Below are 14,459 nucleotides of genomic sequence, written 5' to 3'. Positions count from 1 at the left end.
GGTGAAGCCTGTCACAGCCCTGGCAGGACAGAGGCACTACGATGATGGAGGGCCAAGGGTCATAGGGAAGCGCTGGGAGGGGAGTTCCAGGGGACGATAACTCAGCAGCCCCAGGCAGAAGGATTGAAGCTGGCCCACAAGCGATTCAGGGAGCAGGTGCAGTAAGAGAGGAGCATCTGCCCCTCCTCTCTGTCTCCATGTGCCTCCCCCTGCCCCAGCAGCCACAAAGCAGCATCCCGGGGCAAACAGGCAGCGTCAGTGGAGCACTGACAAGAGACACTTGTGGAGAGAAATGCCCCTGGCCCTGGGTAAGGCTGCTGCGGAGAGCTGGAGTTTGCTCCGACTCTTCCCTGAGGACGTGCAGCAGCATTAAGGAATGGGTGTATGACAACAAAGCTGAGCCGTCAGTATTTCTCCGCCTGGTCGGTGTGTGGCTCAGAGCTCCATTTATTTAGCCCCGTGGCCTGATATTCGGAGACAGCCATTTGGTCAGAAAAGCCACTCTCTTTGACTAGAGAGGAAGGGTTTTCTCCTGCTCAGTAGTGGGTGAGGTTTTTCTTGGCCTCCGACACAATGGCTCCTTTCCCCAGGGAAGTGGGGTGCCAGCACACTCATTTTCAGACTTAAGAGCCTTTCTGCTGTTGTCTGAGCCTTTGTGGAAGGCGGGTTGAACGTGGGAAGGTCCTGGCCCTGAAAGCTTTGTGGGAATTCCTGACCCAGGCTGGAATTAGTGGGATTTCTCTCTTCACTCTCCAGCCTGTCCCTTCTCCTCATCTCTCCCAACAAAAGCCCTTGTTTTTCCATTCTGCAGACCTCAGTGAAGTGCAAAACCCAGGGCCCTCGAGGCGATGCTAACGCACAGGCCGAAATGAGGAGAGATTCCTGCCTTCAGCGGGAGCTCCTCATGGCGCAGTGAACCACCAAGACGGGGTGCCAAGGTTACAGCAAGTCATTTTCCAAACGCAGGGATTCAAAAGTCTGTCAAAAGCGAGAATTCCCAAATTTGTGCCCCAGAATAATTATATTTCCTCAGCTATAAAGTCCCCCGCCCCTCACGCCTCGGCGCCGAGAAGCTGATGTCTCTTGACGCGCGCTGAACTTTTGAACCCAGGGAAAAAAAATCATTTTTTTTTAGTTATACAAGAGAGTCAACGAAAGTTCAGTGCCCTTTCTCACGTTCGCACCACCAAAGGGACAGAAGGAAAGACATCAAGTGTAATATCCATCAATGTAAGCAAGGCATTCAGAACACATCACCGATGCATAAATAACCCAAATGAAACTCCAGCAGCGAGAGGAGGTTCTGGACGAATGGACTTACACAACAATAGTTCATGATAAATTGCATTGGAATGATCACCCAAGGTTCTTGGGGCTCATCAAAGGTTTCACTCTATCAATCCCTTGGTTCAGATGCAAGTTGGAAAATCCTGGGCACTCAGGATCCCAAAGCTGCGGATTTCTCTTGGTTCACTGGTTACTCCTTCCTGCCAAAGCTCATAAAAATCCAGAGACCAATTTACTTAACATGTGCGGGTGTGAAATCCTCACTCAGAGCAGGTGGAGTTAATTGGCAAAGAAAAAAATAACCCCAAGCATCTGAAATAACTCAGATTCCACTTAACAAGCACAACAGTGACCTCTGGTTTTTCAGGAAACTTTCTTCCCAACTCCAATAGGATGGAAAAATCTCTGCTGTAAACACTCAGGCATGGGATTTTTCTCTTTCCTAAGGCTCGCCCTGGGCCTGGCAGCCATATACTATGGCCTTAGCCATAGATTATTCACATATGTGAATAGACTTATCGCTGCTCAGTGCCTCAGCCAGAAGAGCAGGGTGCTAGTGCGGAGGGGCTAGTGCTGGGCACAGTGTGAGCGTTGGTACCCGGGTTCCAGAAATGAAGAGTTATTCATCATACAGCCCATGCTTCCTCTCGGGCAGGGTTGGTCCGTGCTCTCCAGTCACTTAGGGCCGAGTTATTTCAAAATAACAAGGTGAGCGTCCACACAGCAAGGCCATTATTTCGATGTCATTTTGAAATACTGGGTGTCACGTTACCGAATTTGAGGGAAGCAGCCAGATCACTGCTGCACCCATAAGTGGGAGTGTTGGCTCACTTTTATACCATTTTGGGGCCCTGTGAGGTGTTGAATAGAAGCTCACTGTCTGCTAATCCTATGTACGCTAGTCACGTGATTGTATAATGTCTGTGTGTGAAGTTATGAGCATGTACTTTGTATGGATACTGAATATTTCTCTGCATGTGGTTGAGCATTGGGCAGAGCCCGGCCTATGGACATGCTAATTAGCGAGGCTATGTGGGAAAATAGCACTCAATGGGCCAAGGACACACCTCAGGAATGAGGCCTGACACCTAAGGGATACCAGCAGTGAACACAGGGATAGGCCACTGGCCAGGTGACCTGCTGCAGCCAAGAAGAGACGAGGAAGGAGGGATAAAGATGCCATGTGGCTGACTCCATCTTGTACTCAGCTCAGCACTTCATCCCAGAGGCAGCAGTGCAGGGATCGAAGGGCCAGAAAGAACTGTTGACCCATCCTGACCTAGGATGCGCAACAAGGACTTTTAAGCCAGCAGCTGTAACATCTCTGCTAGCGCCTGCACCGAGAACTGGGAGATTCGATGCATGTGATGTACGATACTTTAGCAACCTCACTCTCATGCTTTTCTTTCTTGTAATAATAAACCTTTAGATTGTAGATTCTAAAGGATTGGCCCAGTGTGATTTGTGGGTAAGGTCCAGAGGGTAAATTGACCAGGGATCTGTGGCTGGTTTCTTGGAACCAAACGAACTTGTTTGGGGAAGGTGAGATTGGGTTCTAGACCCCTCACCTGTGTATGAGGCCCGGGGCCATCTGGGGCACGGATATTGCTGGGGTATCGGAGGGGTTTTGCTTGTGAGGCTTCAGGCAGGCAGCTGAAGCGCTCTGTGGGACTGGTGTGTGGCCTGTCTGGGGGCTGTAAGGAGCCCTGAATTTGAGCAACTTGCCCTGAGTGGATGCCCTCAGCTGTGCCCAGACTGGCCCGGTCCGTCACACTGGGCTTGTTCTGTTGAAGTAATAACCCCTGAACTTACAAGGAATGATGCCGATTTCAAAATTGCTTTCAGAAGAGGGTTAGTGTGGACACTCAGCTGCTATTTAGAATAGTGATTTCAGGAGCTTTTATTTCGAAATAGCCTGGTCTTCAGGACATCCCCTTCGTGTTCTCTCCAGCACTGCACTGGGGCTAAGTCACAGCAGGCCTCCTTGTTCTGTGCTTTCTGTGGGATAACCATTCTCAGCCACGTTCCTGCCCAGGGTAGCCTTGGCTCCAGCAGCGAGGGCCAGGGGTGCCTTCAGCTCGGCGATGTTGGTTTCTCTGTAGCAGCTTTGCATGTTGCTTAAGCACCTGCTCTGCACTGCTGCTCTGTGGCAACGTGGATACAATTCAGAGAGCTTTTGTGCTGTCAGACCGAACACGCCTTGGTCAGGTCCACCCCCATGTGCCCACCCCCCTCCCTGTCAGGCGTTGGCTGAGGTTAACATTGTGTCTCCATTGGGTGTGCTTTGGCCAAGCAGCGCATCTCTCCGTGGCACCCCTCAGTCCGCTCCACATTCATGATGCCAGCACTCAGCCCTGCAGATTACAGTGGAGAGACCAGACCTGGTGGGGCCGGGATGCTCCGCCCAGCAGCGAGCACCAAGATACAGTAATGAGCATTCGCAGGAGTCTCGTGGGGCGGAGAATAGAGATGCTGTGGGCTTGGAAACCTTGCCCCCGAGGGCCTGGGTCTGCTGCCCGAGGGCCTTCATTGCGCCATAGCTTGTAAAGCACCAGGGAACAGCTGGCTGGGAGCCAGAGCTGGTCCTGGGGAACGTGGCCTTCCTTGGGGAGAAGCACTGTCTGGCTGGGGGCGCGAGGCACAGCAATGCAGTGATCCGGGGAGGTGGCTCTGGGGAGCTGCAGGGTCAGTAGTGAGGGTCTCTCTTTGGCTTGGAGTCTTGTGCACCTTAGTAACCAGGCTGGAAGGAATGCCTCCCCGCCAGCCGGGTGGGAACGTGACGTAAATGTAGTTTGCTCCTGCTCTGCTGACAGCCGTGCTCACGGGGTCCAGGCCACAGGGCCGGGTTTGCGCGGGTGCCGGGCTACGGATCCGCTGCCTGCTGAATGCAGGGCGGTGGCTGCCAGTGTTGGGCTTATTGTGGACATACAGGGAAGCAGGCCTGGGACACTCATTAGCCTGGGGCTGAAATACCCAGGCCTCTGCAAGTCAGAGGGGTGGGCAGAGGTGCAGCGAGAGTGGGGAGCAGGCAGTGGGGGAAGTGGCTGGTGAATGGCTGGCAGGGTGACTGCAGAGCAGAGCAGCAAAAGAGGGCTTGAGCAGCAGAGGAAGTGAGGTGCCTCTTTAACACACACACACACACACACACACCCCGGATAGGTGGGGAACACTGTGGCTGCCCCTCTGGACTCTGGGTTTGCCCTGACCAAGGGCAGCACAAAGAGGCAGGCATGTGAAAGGGACTTTTGGGTTGCTGGATGTAAGAACCGGAGAGGCCAAGGACGCTGCCCAACCTACCTGGGGTGGGACGTTTACTCCTGGTGTATGTTTATGAAACCTGTTTGTGGTGCGTTCCTAAAGTCATGCCATGCCACTTCCCTCCTTTAGAAAACGTTTCTTTTCCACACAGTCCTGTGTTGGACAGATGAAAAGGAATCCCTAGCTATTGAACCCAGCCTTGGTTGCTGCTGGCTTCACCTGGTAGAAGGGTTATATTGTTGGTGCTTGTTAAACACTGAAACACTGAAGTTTCCCCTTTATTCAGCTCTTATGAGCCTGCATCTGGAGTATTGTGTCCAGTTCTGGGCCCCCCACTACAAAAAGGATGTGGACGCATTGGAGAGGGTCCAGTGGAGAGTGACCAAAATGCTGAGGGGGCTGGAGCACATGACCTACGAGGAGAGGCTGAGGGATTTGGGTTTGTTTAGTCTGCAGAAGAGAAGAGTGAGGGGGGATTTGAGAGCAGCCTTCAACTTCCTGAAGGGAGGTTCCAAAGAGGATGGAGAGAGGCTGTTCTCAGTGGTGACAGGCAGAACAAGGAGCAATGGGCTCAAGTTACAGTGGGAGGTCTAGGTTGGATATTAGGAAAAACTATTTCTCTAGGATGTTGGAGAAGCGCTGGGATGGGTTCCCTAGGGAGCTGGTGGAATCTTTATCCCTGGGGATTTTTAAGTCTCAGCTGGACAAAGCCCTGGCCGGGTTGATTTAGTTGGGATTGGTCCTGCCTAGAGCAGGGGGCTGGACTTGATGACTCCTGAGGTCTCTTCCAGCTCTAGGATTCTATGAAACAGCCACAGTCACGCTGTCGTGAAAGCCGGTTCACATGAGTGTGGCCATCTCCCAGGCCTCGTCTGAAGCCAGGGAGGGATCTTCAGATGAGCGCTCTGTTTGTCACAGGGTGGGCGAGGCGGGCGTAGAGGGGGAGGGATGCGAGCGTTGCTCAGCCTGCTCGGGCTGGACATCATGCTGCAGACCATGCACGTGGAACCATGTGCAGTGTTATTGTGCACCACGTGGACTCAGCAGGCAGCCCCTGAGCATGGCTTGGATCCTGCTCCCAGGCTCAGGGGAAGCCACACACACGACTGGCCCTTGGGGGGAGGAAACACCCTCCCACCACCTGCCACGGCTGGAAGCAAGCTAGCCGCAAGGGCACAGGCATGATCCCAGACACACCGAGGAGTGCCACACACAGCACACGGGCATGCCTGCTCATGCGAGGCAGCACTGCCAGGCGCAGGTGTATGTGTGGGCCCCAAGGAGGGCCTGGCTCCTCTACCGCCCATGGGGCGGATCCCACTGTGGCTGGACACTTCCATTGCCGACTTGTCTATGGGGAGGAGGGGAAGTGGGCAGCATGGTGCCCTGGGCACCTCGGGGCCCCTGTGAGGCGGGGCCTGCTGTTCTGATCACACATGGCCTTGCACCCTGGACATCCCCCTCCTCTGGGTCGAGGACTGTTGGTCACTGCTCACAGAGGAGGGCACGGCCTCAGGGCAGGAACTGCATGGATGACTGACCCCTCGCCCTCTGTGTGTTCTCCACAGCCTGGCCAGTCGGACTGAGGGGCGAGCCACACCACCTGTGCCAGTCGCCAGAGCCCGGGGGACCAGAAAGTGCACCAGGCTCCATGGAGACTTGATGTGGCAGCAAGTTAGCGCCCTGCGGACATGCAGCAGACCCTGGTGCAGAAGATCCGGAAGGATGCAGAGTAGCGGAAACATGCGTGGGACTAGCTCATGCAGCGGTGTGATAGGTGTGTGCCACCACGAGGGAAATGACGGCACACCTGGCTGCCAGGCATTTTGCCAGGTGCTTGCTCCTTCCTACAACCCTGCTGACCTCCCTGCTATGCCCATCCCCCCTCCCCCTGCCATCCCTGATCCTGCTCCAGTCCCCCACCCCCTTCCCATCTCCCTGTGGTCCCAGGACCCACCCAACCAAGGTCCCCACACCAGAGGTGACACATACATCAAGCCCCGATGCCACTCTGAGCCCCACTCCCCATCCAGGTGATGAGCCTCTCTCCCCCTCCAGGTTAGGAGCCCACCATCCCCTCCCCCTTTTTTTCTAAAACACAATTACAAAATGTGTTTTCTTAAAAAACAAACCGGTGTGTTTACTGAGAGCTCAAGGGGGGGGTTGTGGAGGGGAAGGGATAGTGTAGCAAGCCAGAAGCCCCTGGGGGGAAGCCCTGAGGAGAGTTACTGGGGTCCTTGAGAGAAATTCTTCCTCAGGGCCTCCCAGATGTGCACCCCAACTGATGGGCCTGTTGAATGGCAGCTGTCCGTGGCTGCTCAAAGGCCAGTGTCTGCCCCCCACCCCAGCAAGAAGGACTCCCCCTTTCTCTCCACAATGTGGAGAACACAACATGCCGACACCACCTCGGGGATGTTGTGCTCCCCCCCGTTAGGAGGCACCTGAACCACACCTTGAGGCAGCCAAAGGCGCACTCCACCTGGATCCCTGGCCCAGTTCAGGTAGGCATTAAATTGGTCCCTGCGGGGGTCCAGGTGGCCAGTATAAGGCTTCATTAGTCACAGCATGAAGGGGTTGGCTGCGTCCCCCACGATGCACAATGGCATCTGCACGTCGCCAACCGCAAAGTCCCAGCGGGGGAAGAATGTGCCTGCCTCCAGCTTCCCGTAGAGGCTGGAGTTTCTAAATACATGGGCGTCGTGTGCCCTGCCTGACTACCCAACAAAAATCATAGAATCATAGAATCATAGAATTATAGGACTGGAAGGGACCTCGAGAGATCATCGAGTCCAGCCCCCTGCCCTCAAGGCAGGACCAAGCTCCGTCTACACCATCCCTGACAGATGTCTATCTAACCTGTTCTTAAATATCTCCAGAGAGGGAGATTCCACCACCTCCCTTGGCAATTTATTCCAATATTTGACCACCCTGACAGTTAGGAATTTTTTCCTAATGTCCAATCTAAACCTCCCCTGCTGCACTTTAAGCCCATTACTCCTTGTCCTGTCCTCAGAAACCAAAAGAGGAACAAATTTTCTCCTTCCTCCTTGTGACACCCTTTTAGATATTTGAAAACCGCTATCATGTCCCCCCTTAATCTTCTTTTTTCCAAACTAAACAAGCCCAGTTCATGAACAGCCCCTTGCGAACAGGTGAGTGCTAACAGGGAGTTTTGAGAGGGAGTTCTCCAGGTAAAGGAGAAGCAGATACAGGACTCTTGAGGGAAGTGTGTTTTGTTATTGGGGCTTTCTTAGTGTGTGCAGAGCTTGTGTTTGTTTGGTGTGTGTTGGGGTTTTTTTTTTTTTTTCCTTTCCCTCCTCCCCCCCTGTTTGAGTGAGGCTTTAGAGGGGGAGTTCTCCAGGTAGAGGAGAAGTAGATACAGGAGTCTTGGGAGAAGTGGGTGTTGTGCTTGGGGCTTTCTTGCTGTATGCTGAGCTTGTGTTTGTGAGTGAGGGTTGTGTGTGTTCTTTTTTGTTTGTTTGTTTGTTTGTTTTATTTATTTATTTTCCCCTGAGTTTGAGAGTGAGTTTTTTTTTCCCTTCCCCCCTCCCCTTGATAGAGTTTGTGCTGTGATTGGTAGGGGCTGTGATTGGCAGGTGGAAACTGTTGGCTTCTAATTAAAGTTTGAATTCTAGAAGCCTCTGCTGATTGGCTGAGCCTTGGTAGGGGGAGGGGCTTTATAAGGCAGTGGGCAAGCGACCAAGGAGCTTGTGAACAGGTGATTGCTAACAGGGAGTTTTGAGAGGGAGTTGGGAAGGGGAGAGGGAAGGGCGGGAGGTTCTCTTGTCTTTTTTTTTAAATCCCTTCTCCAGGACAGCAGCGATGGTTGATGATGCGTCTGCTTCTGTTGTTACCGGCACGGCGTGTGCCATGTTTGTCTTCCTCCCGGAAGAAAGAATGGATTTCATCTGCACCAAGTGCAAGCTGGTCGAGATTTTGGAAGAAAAAATTAGAGGACTGGAGGCCCAAGTGTCGACCTTACGCTTGATCAGAGAGGATGAAGACTTTCTCGATAGAAGGCAGCAATTGATCCTTCAAGCACGGCAGGCAGAGGAGCCAGTGAGGGCAGTACATGACCAAGAAGAGAACTGGCAGCATGTAACTTCTAGAAGGGGAAAAAGGCCAGCACGGGATTCCCCCGATGCTATAGAGGTAAACAATCGCTTTCAAGCTCTCTCCACAGGCTCTGCAGTGCTGAAAGCTCTGGAAGGGACCTCACAAGGTAGAAACCAGAAGGGAGCACCATCTACTGAAAGGCATGGGATGCGTAGTCCTAGGGATGGGGGTTCCACGGCCACCACCCCCAAAAGGAAACGACGGGTGGTGGTGGTCGGGGACTCCCTCCTAAGAGGGACTGAGCCATCCCTCTGCCGTCCGGACCTGGAATCTCGAGAGGTGTGCTGCTTACCGGGAGCTCGCATTCGGGATGTCACTGAGAGGCTTAGTAAGCTGATCAAACCTTCAAATCGCTACCCCTTCCTGCTTCTCCATGTAGGAACGAATGATACGGCCAAGAATGACCTTGAGCGGGTTGCTGCGGATTATGTAGCACTGGGAAGAAGGATCCAAGAATTTGGAGCGCAAGTGGTGTTCTCGTCCATCCTCCCTGTTGAAGGGAAAGGACTGGGCAGGGATCGTCGAATTGAGGACGTAAATGCGTGGTTGCGCAGGTGGTGTCGCAGAGAGGGCTTTGGTTTCTTCGACCATGGGACTCTGTTCCGGGCGCAAGGATTGTTAGGAAGAGATGGGATCCACCTAACGAAGAGAGGAAGGAGCATCTTCGCGGGCAGGCTTGCGAACCTAGTGAGGAGGGCTTTAAACTAGGTTCGTCGGGGGACGGTGACCAAAACCCTGAGGGGAGTGGGAAAGTCAGATACCGGGAAGAAATGCATAGAGCAAGGAGCGAGAAAGGAGGACCCCAGTTTCGAATGGAGAAGATAGTGCAATCAACTGGTTACCTGAAGTGTTTGTACACTAATGCGAGAAGCCTGGGCAACAAACAGGAAGAACTGGAGGCCCTGGCCCAGACCAAGAAATATGATTTAATTGGGATAACAGAGACTTGGTGGGATGACTCGCATGACTGGAGCGCTGTCATGGAAGGGTATAGATTGTTCAGGAAGAATAGGCAGGGGAGAAAAGGAGGAGGAGTTGCACTATATGTAAGAGAGCACTATGATTGCTCTGAACTCCAGTATAAAGAGGGAGAAAAACTTGTTGAAAGTCTATGGGTCAGGTTTAAAGGAGCAAACAGCAGTGATGTTGTGGTTGGTGTCTGCTACAGGCCACCGAACCAGGTGGATGAGGTAGATGAGGCTTTCTTCGAACAACTGAGCGAAGCTTCCAGATCGCAGGCCCTGGTTCTCATGGGGGACTTTAATCACCCTGACATCTGTTGGGAAACCAATACGGCAGTACACAAGCAATCCAGGAAGTTTTTGGAGAATGTTGGGGATAACTTCTTGGTACAAGTGCTGAAGGATCTGACCAGGGGCCGTGCACAGCTTGACCTTCTCCTCACAAACAGGGAGGAACTAATAGGGGACGTAGAGGTGGGTGACAACCTGGGAAGCAGTGATCATGAGATGGTAGATTTCAGGATCCTGACCAAGGAAGGAAAGAGAGTAGTAAAATACACACCTTGGACTTCAAAAAAGCAGATTTTGACTCCCTCAGGGATCTGATGGGCAGAATCCCCTGGGATGTTAACATGAAGGGGAAAGGAGTCCAGGACAGCTGGCAGTATTTTAAAGAAGCCTTATTGAAGGCACAGAAAGAAACCATCCCGACGCGTAGCAAGAGAGGCAAACCTGGTAGGAGACCGAACTGGCTTACAGGGGAAATCCTTGGTGTACTTAAGCACAAAAAGGAAGCTTATAGAAAGTGGAAACTTGGACAAATGACTAGGGAGGAGTTTAAATGTATAGTTCGAGAATGCCGGGGGGTTATCAGGAAGGCGAAAGCACAAATGGAGTTGCGACTGGCTAAGGATGTGAAGGATAACAAGAAAGGTTTCTACAGGCATGTCAACAAGAAGGTGATCAGAGAGGGTGTGCAGTCCCTAATGGATGAAGGAGGTAACCTAGTGACAGAGGATGTGGGGAAAGCTGAAGTACTCAATGCTTTCTTTGCCTCTGTATTCACGGACAAGGTCGGCTCCTGGACTTCTGTGCTAAGCAACGCAAGACGGGAAGAAGATGGACAGCCCTTGGTGGGTAAAGAACAGGTTAGGAACTATTTAGAAAAACTAAACGTACACAAATCCATGGGTCCAGACTTAATGCACCCAAGGGTACTGAAGGAGTTGGCAAATGTCATTGAGGAGCCTTTGGCCATTATCTTTGAAAAGTCGTGGAGATCGGGCGAAATCCCGGATGATTGGAAAAAGGCAAATGTAGTGCCCATCTTCAAAAAAGGGAAGAAGGACGATCCAGGGAACTATAGGCCGGTCAGTCTTACCTCGGTTCCTGGAAAAATCATGGAAGGGATCCTAAAGGAATCCATTTTGAGACACTTGAATGAGAGGAAAGTGATCAGGAATAGTCAGCATGGATTCACAAAGGGCAAGTCGTGCTTGACCAATCTGATTAGCTTCTATGATGAGGTAACTGGCTCAGTGGACATGGGAAAGTCAGTGGATGTTATATACCTTGACTTTAGCAAGGCTTTTGATACGGTCTCCCACAATATTCTTGCCAGCAAGTTAAGGGAATGCGGATTGGATAAATGGACGGTAAGATGGATAGAAAGATGGCTAGAAGGCCGGGCCCAGCGGGTAGTGATCAACGGTTCGATGTCAGGATGGCGGTCGGTTTCTAGTGGAGTGCCCCAAGGTTCGGTTCTAAGACCGGTTTTGTTCAATATCTTTATTAATGACCTGGATGAGGGGATAGATTGCACCCTCAGCAAGTTTGCAGATGACACTAAGCTAGGGGGAGAGGTAGATACGCTTAAGGGCAGAGATAGGGTCCAGAATGACTTAGACAAATTGGAGGATTGGGCCACTAGAAATCTCATGAGATTCAACAAAGACAAGTGTAGAGTCCTGCACTTGAGATGGAAGAATCCCAAGCATAGTTACAGGCTGGGGACCAACCAGTTAAGTAGTAGTTCTGCAGAAAAGGACCTGGGGGTTACAGTGGATGAGAAGCTAGATATGAGTCAACAGTGTGCCCTTGCAGCCAAGAAGGCTAATGGCATATTAGGATGCATTAAGAGGAGCATTGCCAGCAGATCCAGAGATGTCATTATTCCCCTTTATTCGGCTTTGGTGAGGCCACATCTGGAGTATTGTGTCCAGTTCTGGGCCCCCCACTACAAAAAGGATGCGGATGCATTGGAGAGGGTCCAGCGGAGGGCAACCAAAATGATTAGGGGTCTGGAGCATATGACCTACGAGGAGAGGCTGAGGGACTTGGGTTTGTTTAGTCTGCAGAAGCGAAGAGTGAGGGGGGACTTGATAGCAGCCTTCAACTTCCTGAAGGGGGGTTCCAAAGAGGATGGAGAGAGGCTGTTCTCAGTAGTGACAGATGGCAGAACAAGGAGCAATGGTCTCAAGTTGTGGTGGGAGAGGTCCAGATTGGATATTAGGAAAAACTATTTTACTAGGAGGGTAGTGAAGCATTGGAATGGGTTACCTAGGGAAGTAGTGGAGTCTCCATCCCTAGAGGTGTTTAAGTCTCGGCTTGACAAAGCCCTGGCCGGGTTGATTTAGATGGGATTGGTCCTGCCTAGAGCGGAGGGCTGGACTTGACGACCTTCTGAGGTCTCTTCCAGTTCTATGATTCTATGATAAGGGGATGGTTGGATGAAATAACACGATCTTGGTAACTAATTGACCATTCATTATCAGTTGGAAATAGGTCAATGGAGGGATGATAGGAGTTGCTATAGGGAACTTTCTGGGTGTCTGGCTGGTGAGTCTTGCCCACATGCTCAGGGTTTAGCTGATTGCCATATTTGGGGTCAGGAAGGAATTTTCCTCCAGGGTAGATTGGCAGAGGCCCTGGAGGTTTTTTGCCTTCCTCTGTAGCATTGGGCACAGATCACAGCTGAAGGACTCTCTGCATGTTGGGGCTTTCAAAGTATTTGAGGGCTTCAATATCTGAGACATAGGTGAGAGGATTATTCTAAGAGGGGTGGGCGAGATTCTGTGGCCTGCACTGTGCAGGGGGTCAGACTAGATGATCATAATGGTCCCTTCTGACCTTAAAGTCTATGAGTCTATGAAGCCTGGCTTCATAGGTCATGTTCTCTAGACCTTTAATCATTCTTGTCGCTCTTCTCTGTAGCCTTTCCAATTTCTCCACATCTTTCTTGAAATGTGGCGCCCAGAACTGGACACAGTACTCCAGCTGAGGCCTAACTAGTGCAGAGTAGAGCGGCAGAATGACTTCACGAGTTTTGCTTACAACACACCTGTTGATACAACCTAGAATCATATTTGCTTTTTTTGCAACAGCATCACACTGTTGACTCATATTCAACTTGTGGTCCACTATGACCCCTAGATCCCTTTCTGCCATGCTCCTTCCTAGACAGTCGCTTCCCATCTTGTATGTATGGAACTGATTGTTCCTTCCTAAGTGGAGCACTTTGCATTTCTCTTTATTAAACCTCATCCTGTTTACCTCTGACCATTTCTCTAACTTGCTAAGGTCATTTTGAATTATGTCCCTATCCTCCAAAGAAGTTGCAACCCCACCCAGTTTGGTATCATCTGCAAACTTAATAAGCGTACTCTCTAGCCCAATATCTACGTCATTGATGAAGATATTGAACAGTACGGGTCCCAAAACAGACCCTTGCGGAACTCCACTTGCTATCCCTTTCCAGCAGGATTAAGCACAGTTAACAACTCTCTGACTATGGTTATCCAGCCAATTATGCACCCACCTTATCGTGGCCCTATCTAAGTTATATTTGCCTAGTTTATCATGCAAGACCATATCAAATGCCTTACTAAAGTCTAGGTATATGACATCCACCGCTTCTCCCTTATCCACAAGGCTCGTTATCCTATCAAAGAAAGCTATCAGAGTAGTTTGGCATGACTTGTTCTTCACAAACCCATGCTGGCTATTCCCTATCACTTTATTACCTTCCAGGTGTTTGCATATGATTTCCTTAATTACCTGCTCCATTATCTTCCCTGGGACAGACGTTAAACTGACCGGTCTGTAGTTTCCTGGGTTGTTCTTATTCCCCTTTGTATAGATGGGCACAATATTTGCCCTTTTCCAGTCTTCTGGAATCTCCCCTGTCTTCCATGATTTTTCAAAGATCATAGCTAAAGGCTCAGATACTTCCTCTAACAGCTCCTTGAGTATCCTGGGATGCATTTCATCAGGACCCGGTGACTTGCTGACATCTAACTTTCCTAAGTGATTTTTAACTTGTTCTTTGTGTATCCTATCTTCTAAACTTACCCTCTCTCTGCTTGTATTCACTACGTTAGGCACACCTCCAGACTTCTCGGTGAAGACCGAAACAAAGAAGTCATTGAGCATCTCTGCCATTTCCAAGTTTCCTGTTACTGCTTCTCCCTCCTCACTAAGCAGTGGGCCTACCCTGTCCTTGGTCTTCCTCTTCCTTTTAATGTATTTATAAAAGGTCTTCTTGTTTCCCTTTATGCCGGTAGCTAGTTTGATCTCATTTTGTGCCTTTGCCTTTTTAATCTTGCCCCTGCATTCCCGTGTTGCTTGCCTATATTCATCCTTTGTTATTTGTCCTAGTTTCCATTTTTATATGACTCCTTTTTTATTTTGAGATCATGCAAGATCTCCTTGTTAAGCCAAGCTGGTCTTTTGCCATATTTTCTATCTTTCCTACACAGCGGAATTGTTTGCTTTTGGGCCCTTAACAACCCTTTGAAATACTTCCAACTCTCCTAGTTGTTTATCCCTTCAGTCTTG

The sequence above is a fragment of the Pelodiscus sinensis genome, chromosome 23 (assembly GCF_049634645.1).
Source record: "Pelodiscus sinensis isolate JC-2024 chromosome 23, ASM4963464v1, whole genome shotgun sequence".
In the NCBI taxonomy this organism is placed as follows: Eukaryota; Metazoa; Chordata; order Testudines; family Trionychidae; genus Pelodiscus; species Pelodiscus sinensis.
The sequence above is the reverse complement of the archived record's forward strand: the minus strand, read 5'-3'. Positions refer to the sequence as shown.